This window comes from Dreissena polymorpha, chromosome 2, assembly GCF_020536995.1.
Source record: "Dreissena polymorpha isolate Duluth1 chromosome 2, UMN_Dpol_1.0, whole genome shotgun sequence".
NCBI classification, from domain to species: Eukaryota; Metazoa; Mollusca; class Bivalvia; order Myida; family Dreissenidae; genus Dreissena; species Dreissena polymorpha.
Window position 1 is genome coordinate 130,526,254 of NC_068356.1, and position 14,909 is coordinate 130,541,162.

Below are 14,909 nucleotides of genomic sequence, written 5' to 3' on the forward strand. Positions count from 1 at the left end.
TTCTTATATTATTATTTAAATTACGTTTTACATGTTGCCTGAAATATTATTAAATTTTCCCAATAACATCTTAATTCACGATTGAAATGTTCAACATGATAAAAAATGAGCCTTAAATAAACCTAAATAGTTCCAATTGTGTTCTCTAGATTTCCTAAACGTATGTCTTTATTAAATTTTCGTAAAACGGTCTAAATTTACGCTTAAAAAATAAAAACACGAACAAAATAAGTGATTTATTTTGCTTTAATTACGGATTATTAATGACAGCAACATACATCTCTTGAAAAAACATCCGCGATAAAGGCGCGAACGAATTCGCTAAATGGGAGGCGATGTTCCAAGTGTGGATTAAAAGCGTTTATGGGTTTGCCCGTGACGGTATCCGGAGAAGCGCCCCCCTCCCGGAGAACTGCCCCCCGGAGAACTGCCCTCTTATTTTAAAGGTGGCGGAGAAGTGCCCCCCCCCCCCCATCAAATCGGTAGGGGCGGAGAACTGCCCCCCCCCTGTCAGAATTTAGTAGGCGGATATCTGCCCCCCCCCCATCAAATCTGTAGGGGCGGAGAACTGCCCCCCCCCCCGGTGTCATATTAGTTATTAGTTACGTAGTGAAAACAATACTTACGGGTAATTTTACGTTATCGCCGTACACATTTTATCCGGTATCAATTTAATTTCCATTTATCGAACTGAATAACACAAATTGTCTAGAGGCATGTGATAATACTGTTTAAGGCCCTTGGTACGCATCTGCACCACTCACTATACATGAATGCCATGTAAAAGTCGTATTTTAATAAGAGCGCGAAACATAGTCGAGATCCACACAGGAAACGCGTGCGTGTTAATAGACCGTTCCATAATCGATAAATTGACCGCCGCCATATTGTCAGTCACGTGACTGTCCGCCATTACACTGCTGCTAACTTGTGCGAGTCTGCGATTCCAATAGCCAAAGACGTAGAGAATACCCGCTTCACCGTTGTCGGATAAAAAAATTACTTAATGAATTAATGTGAGACAATTATCACATTTTTGTTGTTTAAATGATTGTTTGAAGTTGAGATTGATTGTTACAAATAAAATGTTTAAAATGCTTTCGAGTATTTGTTTTTTTAATCTGTAATCAAGTGGTAATCATCGGCGAAAATTTGCCGGTTCAGTCGCTCATACTTTGTCTTTGATTAGACTTGTTACTTTTAACGTTTCACAAACAATTCACGCATGTGTTGTTGTGTTGATTTAAATAGCCGCAACATAAAGCAGATTATATTTTAATTAATACTTATAAAAGATTATCGCGCAATTAATTACCGCTAATTGTTTGTAATTGGTCTCATTTGGTAAAAATCTACATTCCAAAATCATAACATATTATATTAAGTATGATATTTTTTATACGCCTTCCATTATTTTTCTTGTTCTAACTGATATCAGAGATAAAAAATTGTAGTTTGGATTTATATAATTATTTTTAGATGGAATTTTGTCACGTTAAAAAACGAGCTTTTTATTATGAGAGAGTGATAATGATCTAGACGATCTTTTATGTGATTATTCGGAAGATGAAGAGAATGTGATCTATGTGATCTATCTATATTTTCATCTTTGAATCATTTAACAACTATACATCTAAAAATACTAAAAAATGTATTTTATAGGTCTTTGAAGTAACGCAAAACATATGGATAACGACACCAAATGTTTAGTCAATTAATCCACACACAAAAACTCCGAAAAAAAACACCTAAATAATATTTCAAAAATATATTATAAAGCGCCAAACGAATTTATTAATACATTTATTTGCAACTTTAAAAACGCGGCATAAGCATCAAATTAAAGATTATCTGAAGACTGAAAGGCCGATAATTTGACACAACAAAGAGCTCTATGCATAAGCCGTAATATTATTTTTTTTGCAGAAAAGCTTCAATAAATTACAGTAGTAATACATCTAATTATTATAATATAATTATCAATGGCATGAGTACGCTAGTGTGATAAATGAGTCTTAGAAAGTGTAAGGAGTGCTTTGAAAATGAACATACTACAAAGCCATATTAAAAGCAAAGGGCATGACAGTATTTACATGTAATTTTAATTCGATGGGTTTTGTACAAAGAATGACGCTATTGAGGAATATTAACATACAACTGAAAAAACACAACTTCATATGATGCAAATTGAACTGTGTACTCATGTATATTGAAAACTCGTTACTAGTGAGTATGAGTGACACATATCTAACATTTTAACACACATATATTTATATACATATATATTTTTTAAATATTCTTTTTCCTCTGTTTGGTGTCAAATGTAATTGCTTGTTTTTATGATATCGTTCGTGCATTGCCGTAACATCAAATCTTCATACGGAATGATGTAGTTTTAATTAACCGATACCCGCTAAATACGTTAAATGTTTTATTTTTATATTTTTTTAAATCGTTTATTTTTTCATAAATTAAACGGGCTAGTATCTTTACGGTGTACATTTTCTGATATTCTATATTGGACATAACTTTTAAATTGTAAAATATGTAACATATTTAATTTACGCAACTGTTAAGTATGTCGGAGGTAAATTATCTTACCAAATGACTGCTTAATACTACCAGGAAGATGAGACATGGTGGCATCATCAATTGTGTTTAATGACCAGACTGTCATCTGCCACCCAGTGTGGTTTATGACACCATGTGGTTAGTTAAGTCTGGACAATATCTGATCAAAACGAGATAATCGGATTATGCAGAACAAAGGGGCAATTAAACACTTGAATGCAAAGGCATACACGATTTAAAGATTGATGCAAATAATCAAATGAAAAATATTGCATTTAATTTAATTAAATGCTTTTTTTAATGTGTCAATGTGTTAGTTTTCCAAGACAACCAAGACCATGTAATGACGGCCTTAGAATTTAAAAAGAAATTCATCAGTTGAATAATCGGTGCTCTCTTTTATATGTTACCGATTGTTAAGCAGCAGTGTAATGGCGGACGCGGAGAGAATTCAGGGGAGATAATTATGTAATGACTAAATTCTAGAACGGTCTATACTGGCCATGTGTCGCAACTAAATATAGACGTGCAACTCAGTACTTATGGAGGAAAAGTTACATCGGAATTAATTTACATTATAACAAGGGACAAAATTGTCACAAAACCAGGTTTTCATTGTGAAAAAAAATCTGATAAAGGGAGACAACTCAAACTGAACTTTTGAAATGAACAAACAAAATTAACCCCCTTTGTAAGTTTGTTTTAAAATAAATCTATTTTTAGTCGTGGCGACCTTGACATTGGAGATATTGACGTGATTCTTTCGTGCGACACTGTCCCATGATGGTGAACAAATGTGCCAAATGATTTTAAAATCTCATAATGAATGACATAGTTATAGCCCAGTCAAGCTCATTTATGGCTATTTTTTACCTTTGAACTCAAAGTGTGACCTTGACCTTGGAGATATTGACGTAATTTTTTCGCGCGACACACCGTCTAATGATGGTTAACAAATGTGCCATATGATTTTAAAATCTCACAATGAACGACAAAGTTATGGCCCGGACAAGCTTGTTCCGCCCGCCCGCCAGCCAGCCAGCCAGCCCGCCCTCATTCGCCAATCTAATAACCAGTTTTTTCCTTCGGAAAACCTGGTTAAAAATAGTATTGACCCATGGAAACAAAACCGTAAATTTACGTATAAAAAAGTAAATTAATATGCAAAGCAAAGGCAATAATTTAGCTGACTTGAAGAAAAAAGTGAAGTGAAGTCGAATTTATAATCAATTTATTTATGTTGTTTAGTTAATTCATGTGACATACAAAATAACATACATAAATACACACATTACATGCATACATACATTCACAGTTACAATCATACATACATACATTCAGACATACATTAAAAAATATATACATGCTTACATAAACGTTCAAATCATACATTCATAGCAGATCATGTCGACATGCCAAACAAACAAAATCGGCAACAGTTGCTTTAATTAGCAGCTAATTAGGCAGGCAGAGAACTTGTTACCGTTAACGATAAGCACCGCGATCTTTTAATCTTTTAATTGGTAGACCGGACCGACCTTAATTGTTAAGAACTTGTTAGCTTTGAATAAAGCCGCATACGCGTTTATTATATTGAACCGTCCAAATCCGTTATTGGCGAAAACAAACAAATCAATTATTGTTTTAAGCTTGCATAAGGATGGATTAAATTGAATGCTAATTGTTTCTTTTAATTACGGGGAAAATATCGAATAATTCAGCCGCGAAAACTTTTTATTAGCAAAAAGTGATTTTTGTTTTTCTTTGTTCACATAGACGAAAATCGCGTAAAATAACATGTTAAATGACAATCAGGACCTTATTCATGCCAGGGACCTACACAAATAGGTCCATGTCCATGCTGTGTTTTATTGCTCTTAAACGAACGCAGATGAACCTTATTTCTACTAATTATGCAATTTATATATTAAACAAGGGACAAAATTGTCACAAAACCAGGTTTTCATTGTGAAAAAAAAATCTGATAAAGGGAGAAAACTCAAACTGAACTTTTGAAATGACCAAAAAAAATTAACCCCCTTTGTAATTTTTTTTTTTTTTTAAATCTATTTTTAGTCGTGGCGACCTTGACATTGGAGATATTGACGTGATTCTTTCGTGGGACACACCGTCCCATGATGGTGAACAAATGTGCCAAATGATTTTAAAATCTCACAATGAATGACATAGTTATGGCCAGGACAAGCTCATTTATGGCCATTTTTGACCTTTGAACTCAAAGTGTGACCTTGACCTTGGATATATCGACGTAATTATTTCGCGCGACACACCGTCCAATGATGGTGAACAAATGTGCCAAATGATTTTAAAATCTGACGATGAACGACATAGTTATGGCTCGGACAAGCTCATTTATGGCCATTTTTAACCTTTGAACTCAAAGTGTGACCTTGACCTTGGAGATATCGACGTAATTATTTCGCGCGACACACCGTCCAATGATGGTGAACAAATGTGCCAAATGATTTTAAAATCTGACAATGAACGACATAGTTATGGCCCGGACAAGCTTATTCCGCCAGCCAGCCAGCCAGCCCGCCAGCCAGCCAGCCCGCCCGCATTCGCCAATCTAATAACCAGTTTTTTCCTTCGGAAAACCTGGTTAAAAATAACACGAACTATTATGTGGTTGTCAGATCGATAACAGAAACTCATTAAATCCTCAAATATATTTGATAAAACCGTATCGCTTCCTTGTTTTGCGGACCTATATGTCCATGTTTATTTCTTCAGTACCGTTTTGGAGGCGCGCGAGAGTATTCAGGGGCGGGTAATCCGGGAGGTATCGATTTCTGGGATTGTCTATAGGTAGACTGCTCCAAAGCTGTGAATTAGTCATGCGTGAATAATCCCATGTCAGTATCAATCGATAATGCCAGAGGCTATGTTATACCAAGCGCACTTTTCTGTACTCCTCCACGATAAAATCGTTAGACTTTTGATGAAAAACTCGATGTTATTCTCGTGGCAATTGTGCATTGCATTATAAAGAAGTGAAACTCCAGCTGCTGGAGCAGTATTGAATTTTCATTAAAAACAATTAGTTAGTCCTTTATTTAAGGCAAGTGACCGATTGCCCAAACAGTACGGGTTTTTTGTAATCAATCTGTCCATAGGTTATTTATTTGGCGAAACCACCAATCTTATAATCACATTAATACACATTGCCAAGTCAACATACATAAAAGAGTAAGAGGCAGCTTGTCAGATAATGGTCTGTAAAAATTCAGTATAACCTGCAGAACTCTCAATTGATGAACATACACGCTTACTTTATAAGTACAGAGAATGCATAATTCATTTAAATCAAAACATATATTTTTACGCATAAAACATTTAAAAACACAAACAAATTTATTCTTTATCGCTTTCGTCTTTAAGATACTAGTAATTAGATCTAATTATTGAAATAATTACTGAGACGTATACTAATTTAACAAAATGCGAATCGCGTATATGATTTAATGTTGCTATGCGCACCTGTCGCTTACATCATTTGACATTTGAACAACATGGCGGACTAAACAGAATTAAATTGCGACTCGGCAAAAATGGCAAATAACGTCGTAAACGATCGAATTAACGATGGAGATTATACATTAAGAAGGAATTAATGAAATGTCTGTGATAATCAACGATGCATAAACATGTTTAAGATAGCAACAACATTATTTATTTATTTGTAATCTACTTGGTGGATGTTTGTCACGGAAACGAGTGTTTGCATATTGTTAGCGATCAATTTACTCGCAATGTTATTTTAAACATCTGGCAAGATAATTGTTAGAAAATGGGATAAGACAAACATGGTTTCATGTATATGTTAGTGGATCTGTGTATAATCAGATTCATATGCATATATTGCTTTATTATGTTTGTCGTGCTGTACAGTTTATTGAAACAGCATGGAACTTAAATGTACATTGCAAGGTAAATATATTAATATAAATCATAGTAAGTTAAATACATCAATTACCATTAAATGTGCTTGTTTATGTTATTTTTTTCCACAACTGCTTCTGATGCGATAACATGTTGCCCCGTAATTCAGGTATTCAGGGAACGTTTTTGCCCTTTTTTGCCTAAACTGCGCTCAAATGCCTTTTTTGAAAGTAATGCGCCATGCCCCTTTGCCCTCCTGGGAAAAACACTAGTTAATAATCGAATGCCCGACAAACCACTAAAACCGGTTTGTTCGAAGAACGCGCCTATAAAAACGATACTTCGCGTGTGGCCGGTTGACTCATATGTTTTAATTTCACTTCCATTCTTCTTTTGGTTTTCTGTTTTGTTTCTATAGGTTTATGGCCAGCAATATGTAATAATGTAAAATAAGCCGCGAAAACTCCGCGTAACATCCCGTACTGCGTGTGATGCAGCTAAGAACTGCACAGAAAAAGACATTCGCTATCCTTGATCTCATTCATTGAACTATCAACGCCGTATATCTTTTTAAAAGATATTTCTTGTTTACAATATCAAAGCCGAGTTCGAATCTGATTCACGCGTGTCCGGTAATCATGTCAAATCTTTGTTTTTAAGCTAGAGGCCACATTAAGGTAGCGCACCCGTAATGATTTCCCGCGATTTCTTCGAAGATTGAAGAGCCTTTTTACCCGTTTACTTATGGATATCTACGTCTAGCAGGTAGGAGTTGTCGTGGCCGAGTGGTTAAGGCGATAGACTAGAAATCTATTGGGATCTTCCCGCGCAGGTTCGAATCCTGCCGACAACGCATACTTTTTGCGACGCGTTTTATTTCTTTTCTAACCTAATTTGATATAATATAGCATATAGGCTATGCTTATTGTTAAATATGTTGCAATGTTTATGCACATTCTTCAATTTTTTTAAAAGTAAAACAACTTTATGGCTAAATTGGGTGATTTACTGATGAAAATACGAATCATGTATGTTGCATTTTTATTTCAAAAAGTAAACAGTAAATCTGTCTATTTCTTGGTATTGTTGCTGTATATAGTGTATATATAAAAACTAAGTTCAATATATTACTTAAATGATACTATTTTCATTTTTATGACACTTTGTTTTTAACCTACCCAATTTCGACTTGGCTGAAACCACTTACATTTCATGGCGCTCTTCAAGTTATAACAATAAATGTCTGTAAACTAAAAGAATATTTATGTCATCTTGTTAAAACTTTAAACACCTTCACTGCATCTGCACACACCAACTGCATGCCCATATTTGGAAATCTGGATGAATTATGGAACTTTCATATTACCCTGGGGCATTCTATACATAAATGGTGACGTCACTACGTTATTGTTAATGTCAGTAAGACCGGTGTGACACAATGACCCTGGGGTGCAAATAAACTGGACAAAAGCCGAGTATGGGGTTCGTCTTGACAATTTATCCCATTTTCACCGCGACATTGACGGTATAACACGTTGTGGAATATACTTGCTTGTATTCAACACTGTGGAATATACCTGTCGCGTGCACGGACTACTTTTTAAATGACGTCATGCGATATGCGCTAAAATTAGATCGATATTGTTTGGTTCATTGATCGAATTTTAAGGTCACCCATTAGAAGAAAATGTGCATATTTTGCAGAAAAATATACATATGACATATTCACCAAAAGAAATGTTAAAATAAAATATAAATTTACACGATTTTTGTTGTGTTTTTTTAAATTTATATTTACTTTACCTCTGAATGATTTTTCATAAGAAACAAAGTCGACAAAACTTAAGCTTCAAAATTATTCGACCTTCAACCTTTAAATCTAGTCATATGACATAATTTTTCGCCATCCGTATAATGAATCAGCTGATTGATGGCGTCATAAAATGACATACTTATTGCGTCATTTTCCCCATTTGTTTTGACGATTTATTATATAAACGCGACTTATTTCACATGTTTTCTACGTGTACTGTGTGTCGACATATCTGAATTGTCAATTGATCACATTTTCCTTATTTCGTGTAATGTGCATTGTTTATAACCAAAGCATATACTTTTGACATTTAACTTAAATATTAAGAATGTACAACAAGCCATACACATATCGCACAGTTCATGAATAATCTGCTATGTTTGCTTGTTTTAATTCACGTTAGGCATAGAGCTGTGTAAAGTATAAGATGGTAAAAATAGCACCACACTGGAATTGGGAACGTCCCATTTTGTACACGGGTATTTTCTACTCATTTATCTGTTGTGTACTGGAATGTTTTCCATTCTTTGTGTATTTATATACAAAATTATTTTCTCGTACAATAAGGGTATTTACCGTAGATAAATAAAACATTGTGCAAGTTTAAACATAATTATGTTTGTATGCAGAAATCTGCAAATGCAACCGAGTTTACCAACGGCTATTATTAGATAAACTGCTCCGCTTCATTTGAACAGCAGAAATGTAGAGTACATGACGTAGCGTGTGACGAAGAAGAAAGTTTATCGCGTTCATAAACTCGTTTGAATAAAGTGATAGAATGGCATAAGGGTCTTTATTTAACTATGCTAAAATAATTAGCTCGCTTCCGGCGTTCTAAGCCTCGCAACATAAACTTCTCTGTATTCAACGCTAACCTAGTATTCTCTATATGACCGCAGCATAGCAACAAGTCTTCTGTGAAATCTTTCAACCAGTCAATTTCACTGCGGGGAATCACGTGATCACAAAAGTACATTGTACGCACAAAATGGCGGAATTAGCTCTCGCTTAATGACGAAAATCAAGGTATTCTCATATTTTATGTCAAAATAAATGACAACTATGCGCAGAGTACCCGCTTAGTCGCCTTATGTACTCTGGTTATTGTCGTTTTTCTTAGATTTCTGTAGTTTTCTCAAACATTCAGGAACATTAAACAATGAAAATTGTACATCGTCTGAACATACTTTATTTGGACGTGTTTTCTATTCAAGGCGACAAACAACGAAATAAATACAGCATTTTTTGCTTGATAACGTGCTTAGAATATTTTGTACAAGGTTTTGCACGTAGTTTAAGTTTTTGTTAGATCTGTGGCGAAGAATTTGGAAAAAAAGTACATCGTCTGAACGTTTTTTGTTTGAGTACATCGTCTGAACGGCTTTGAGTACATCATCTGAACTGCTTCCGTTTTTACTTTTAATGCGATGTTTATCATAAAATTGTAATAACATCTGTGATAAGCCAATAACTTTATTTATAATGCTAGTATTCTTTTAATTTTACTACAAAAATTAATAGGCAAAGAAATCCTTCATGCCCATCTGTGAATGTGTGTTTATTCAATGTGTTAAAAAATGTATTTGCTGTTATATTTTCAACTGTATGCTATTATATTTACATTTCAGAACTGATATCAGATTGTACTACACAAGGTCAAAGAAGACTTTACCATATATGCAAACAGCAAATCGAATCCGGTAATGTTCACTCTACATATCGATGGGCAAATAAATTAAGCCCTCAATATGAAGTGGACAAATTACACTGGATTACTTTTGATTGTTTCATATTGAGAAATAAACAACAGTGAACGGAATGAAACAAGCTTCAGTAAGGGCAATTTTATAACTGCACTACCATGACCACGAATTGAGTGCTTAGGTACAGCTGGCTTGGTTTGAACATGTCACCAGGCACGAATCTCTGAGGAAGACTGTTATCCAGGGCACGTTATAGGGAGGTCGACGCGGAGGCCGTCAGAAGAAAAGCTGGATGGATAATGTAAGAGTTGACATCCCTTTCCATGGATGAATTACTCTAAGCAGCACACAACATACCTGACTGGTGGAGGATTTCTGTATTGTTGCCCCTAATTCCCCCCCCCCCCCCCCAACCGGTCAAGGGATTAATGAGAAAATTATTTCCGTGATAAGACTTTAATAAATCTTGAGAATGACTGTGATAAAGAATTTATTTAATCTAACAGTCATATATTTGAATTTGTGAACATGCCAATCTATGTACTGTATCTGAACATACATAATCTTTACCTCTCTGACTATGACATAACAATTACAAAGTACTGGACATTTAAAATTACATTTATTCCATTATATTTAGCTCACCTGAGCACCACCTGAGCACAAGGTGCTCATGGTGTGCTTTTAGGATCAACATTTTTCCTTGTTAGCACTCTATAGGTAACATTTATTTCTTGATTGTCATGAAACTTGGTAAGAAAAGTTGTCCCAATGATATCTTTGTCGTGTTCGAAACTTGGTCACACCAGGTCAAAACCTAGGTCACTTGGTCAAATTAAGAAAAATATTGTTAACACTAGAATTCACATTTATCTTCTTGAAACTTGGTCACAACGTATGTCTTAATGATATATCAGCTTTCTTTGAAAATGGTTCAGGTTCGTTGAAAAAGATGGACGCCAATGGGGCATATTTGCTCTCATGGCAATAGTAAGACATTTTTTACACTCTATAAGTCACATTTATACTTCAATCTTCATGAAACTTGGTCAGAACATTTGTTTTTACGATATCTCGGCTAAATTCGAAAATTGTTACGGTCCGTTGAAAAACATGGCCACTAGGAAGCGGGGCAGTTAACCTTGAATGGCTTTAGCAAAACCTTGTTAACACTATCGTTTATTAAAAAAAATATATTGCTGCACTGATGTTGTCTATTGAAACTTATATCTGACAATGAAGAAAATACACAAAACACTAGTTGTAATGCACCACATGTTGAAATGTACAAATGCATAATTTCAATATTGCGCTAGGTTACTCAGTTGACTGTAAGCGATGTCTGCATGTGGCCAACCATCAATGAGATATTCTGGTCTCTTAAGTACAGATGACTGTGCAGCCACCTTACTTCTTTTAACGGCCCTAATTTTTTCATCAGTTGATTCAGCTTTATCTATCAGCGCTTCTTGATTATCTTGTTGGTGCTTGCATGAATCGCATGGCCTTCTGGACAAAGCATCCGCATTCTTGTGGCTTGTTCCACTGTTAAGTCATATGTATTGAGTTCTTGAAGCCATCGTGTGACTTGTCCAGTTGGTGATCTTAACCAGCTCACGGCAGAGTTGTCAGTCCTGATAAGTATTTTCTGTCCATATAAGTAGCAGTGGAAATGTTTCAGGGCGGTAACAACTGCAAGAAGCGCTCATGCACATTAATTGCTTTGCTCATGTAAGCAATAACTCTTTCATGCCCGTCCTGAACTTGAGACAAATCGTCTCCAACGCCTACATCTGAAGCATCTGTGTCTAAAATGAACTGAGAGCCCAGTTGAGGGTACGCTAGTACCGGTGCTGATGTTAGCATTTCTTTTAGGAAATTAAAAGCCTCTTGGTACATCTGATTACAAATAAATTTTGCATTTTTCTAACACAATTTGTTTAGTGGCTTGGAAATGTCAGCAAATCCCTTTACGAATCTAATATAATAAGATGCTAGGCCAAGAAAGCTCCGAACCTCCTTACTTGACTCTGCAACTGGTAATTACTTAATTGTTCTGACCTTTTCAGGGTCTTTTTCAACAACTTCTGCAGATACAATATGGCCCATAAAAGCCACTGATTTTTGAAAGAATTTGCATTTGGAAGGATTCAGTTTGAGATGAGCCTTTCTTAACCGTTTGAAAACGTTTTCAAGCCGTGTCAAGCTTTCATCGACTGTTTTACCAGGGGTATGATGTCATCTATATACAGCAATGACACTATCCACTGTAGACCCCGCAAAATATCCTCAATAACACGCTCGAAAGTAGAGGGAGCATTTACAAGTCCAAACGGCATTACTTTGAAGTGGTACAGGCCATGACTCGTTCAAAAAGCTGTCTTAAGTTTGTCCTTCTCATCCATCTCCACTTGTCAAAACCCTGAACAAAGATCCATTGAGCTAAACCATTTTGATCCAGAGAGTGCATCTAAGCAATCATCTATCCTGTGAATAGGGTAGGCGTCCTTAATTGTCACATCATTAAGTTTTCGATAATCCACGCAAAACCTTGTGGAGCCATCCTTTATGGACACCAGTGCTATTTGCGAAGACCATGGACTGTTTGACGGCTCTGTAATGCCCTTTTGAAGCATCTTCTCAACTTTAGTCCGTTCCACTTCTCTTTTTCCATATGGCTGTCGTCTAGGTTGCTGCCTAATGGGGTTAGCACTTCCAGAGTTTATCTTGTGTTTCACGACGTTTGTGCAACCGATATCGTCGGACGACTTTGCAAACACATCTTGGTACTCATACAACAATTTTGCAAACTTGTTTTTCTGTTCGGGATCCAGATGTTCAACACCGTCGTCAAACATCTTTTTCACATGTTCTGGCAAAATGACTTCTTCAGACTGCACAACCATGTCACTTTTGACTGTCGCGCATGTATCTGTTTGAATTTCTAAAGATATTATGGGGTCCTCAACTGGGAAACACTCGCCAACAAGATATCCTGCTTCTAAACTAACTACTAACTGTTTCATCAAAATCGTTCACAACACACACGGACACATCTTTTCCCTGAGTTTCCACAGTGCCTGCCACAACTCAACAACTTATGTCCTGCAAGCATTGAATCCCATCAACAAACACTAGCTCTGGCACATTGCCTTTTACTTCTACAGGTAACATCTGATAGCTCCTAGGTGGTATTTCAACCCTCTCGTTCACGAGCACCCTGCATACACTCAGCCCAGTCTCTTCTGTAACAAAATCAATTGTATAACCATCCAGTGTGTGCTTTTGAATGTCCCAGGATTTAATGTGGTTTGCCATGAAATCTTGTCCCAGAATTCCTTGAATATTTGGTATATCGCAAACGGTGGCGTCAATTGCAGTTGTGAACCTCCCGACCTTCAACTCAACTATACAGACCCTTGAACGTTTAAAGGTGTGCCACTGTGCGATTATGCTCACGCAAATTATCTGTCTTCTTTCCTATAGCCTCAAGGGTGTCTTTAGATATTAAAGTGGTTGTTGCTCCACTATCTAATGGCAATGTTACCGCAGTTCCGTCTATTAATCCTCCAATATTGAACCATTGTCTTTCGTTTTCATCAGATCGCTGCAGTGACCATCCCGCAATGCCTTTTCATGGCACCTCTATTTGTTTCGGTCGATTTTTCACTTGAACCTATGCATCACGACCTATTGATGTGACGGTCTGAAGTTTTCCTGCTGCACTCCTCGTCTGTTGTCTTTGATCGGACATTCTCTGATGAAATGGTTTGTAAAACCACATATGTAGCACGATCTTCCAGAGATTCTGCCTCTCATGTTAGATTCAGGTTTGTCCAATCGTTGCTAAATACGCTTAACTGCACTGGTAAACTGATCATAAGTTCCCTCATGTACCGGATTGGTTTCAAAAGATCTTTCTCTGCTGTTTTTATTTGTAACACCCCTAATCTGCGCTCCTACACCTTGCCTTGAACGTCCCAACACCTCTTCATAACGCTCAACCAACTCCACAGATTCATTTATTGTCTGGCAATTTTTATCCATTAAACGGCATCTCATCTCGGCTGAAACATTCTTATAAAAATGTTGTAATGCAAGCATTTATTGGGCCTCTTGATCTATTGTTGAATAGGCTTTCCGAGACAGTAGTCGTATTTCATCCCCCAAAGCAGCAATTTTTTCTGTTTTGCCCTTCATTCTGTTTTGCATTTTTGAAAGCCATCTGATCCGTTGTCTTTTGCTTCCAAACCTCTGTTCTAATATGTTCTAATATGTTTGTCAGGAGTTTGTATCAACGTTTCTCTGCAACAGGTAACGAACTGTAATGCATGCGTGCCTGCTGCTTAAGAGATGTAGCAAGGTATAGTAACTTCTCCTTTTCGTTCCATTGGGAAAGCTCTGCACAATCTTCGAAGTATTCTAAGTACTGGTCCCAATCTTCATCTCCGGAATAAGGGTCTGGTTTAATGTTTGGACGCGGTCCACGTCTGTAAAAGCCACCATATGCCTCATCAAATTGGCCCTCTTGGTACTCTCGACTTTCCCCTCTTCCGTTCTCGTTCACATTGAAGTCAACCTCGGAGTCGGACTGGTCATTGTTGTCCGTCATTGTACGACTAATGTAAAGGTAATGGCACAAAGAAAAAAAACTTGAAAATTTGCACTTTACTTTTCACAATAAGCATAGATCATATAAATTTACACAATAATCAGTTAGGAAACGATCATCTACTTCAGTTTCTGTCTTTTACCGTCCCTGCCGTTCCGTTCTGGTGCAGAAGTTCCGTTCTAGTGCAGCCGTTCCCGTTCTTGTGCAGCCGTTCTGTTCTGGTGCAGCCGTTCCGGTTCTATTGCAGCCGTTCCGTTCTAGTGCAGCCGTTCCCGTTCAGCCGCTCCGTTCTGGTGCAGCCGTT

The 14,909-nt window shown here is 36.6% G+C and overlaps 1 long non-coding RNA gene and 1 other non-coding gene across 2 annotated transcripts; one reads left to right on the forward strand and one right to left on the reverse strand.

The window, feature by feature from the left end:
* Positions 1-4,578: 4,578 nt before the first annotated feature.
* On the reverse strand, positions 4,579-5,201 carry LOC127869000 (uncharacterized). The gene is made up of 2 exons (XR_008044358.1): positions 4,962-5,201; positions 4,579-4,799 (listed from the first exon to the last, which is right to left on the reverse strand). It is a non-coding gene; the product is annotated as an uncharacterized LOC127869000 (long non-coding RNA).
* Positions 5,202-7,245: 2,044 nt separating this feature from the next.
* Positions 7,246-7,327, forward strand: Trnas-aga (transfer RNA serine (anticodon AGA)). Its single transcript has one exon. It is a non-coding gene; the product is annotated as a tRNA-Ser (tRNA).
* The last annotated feature ends 7,582 nt before the right edge of the window (positions 7,328-14,909 follow it).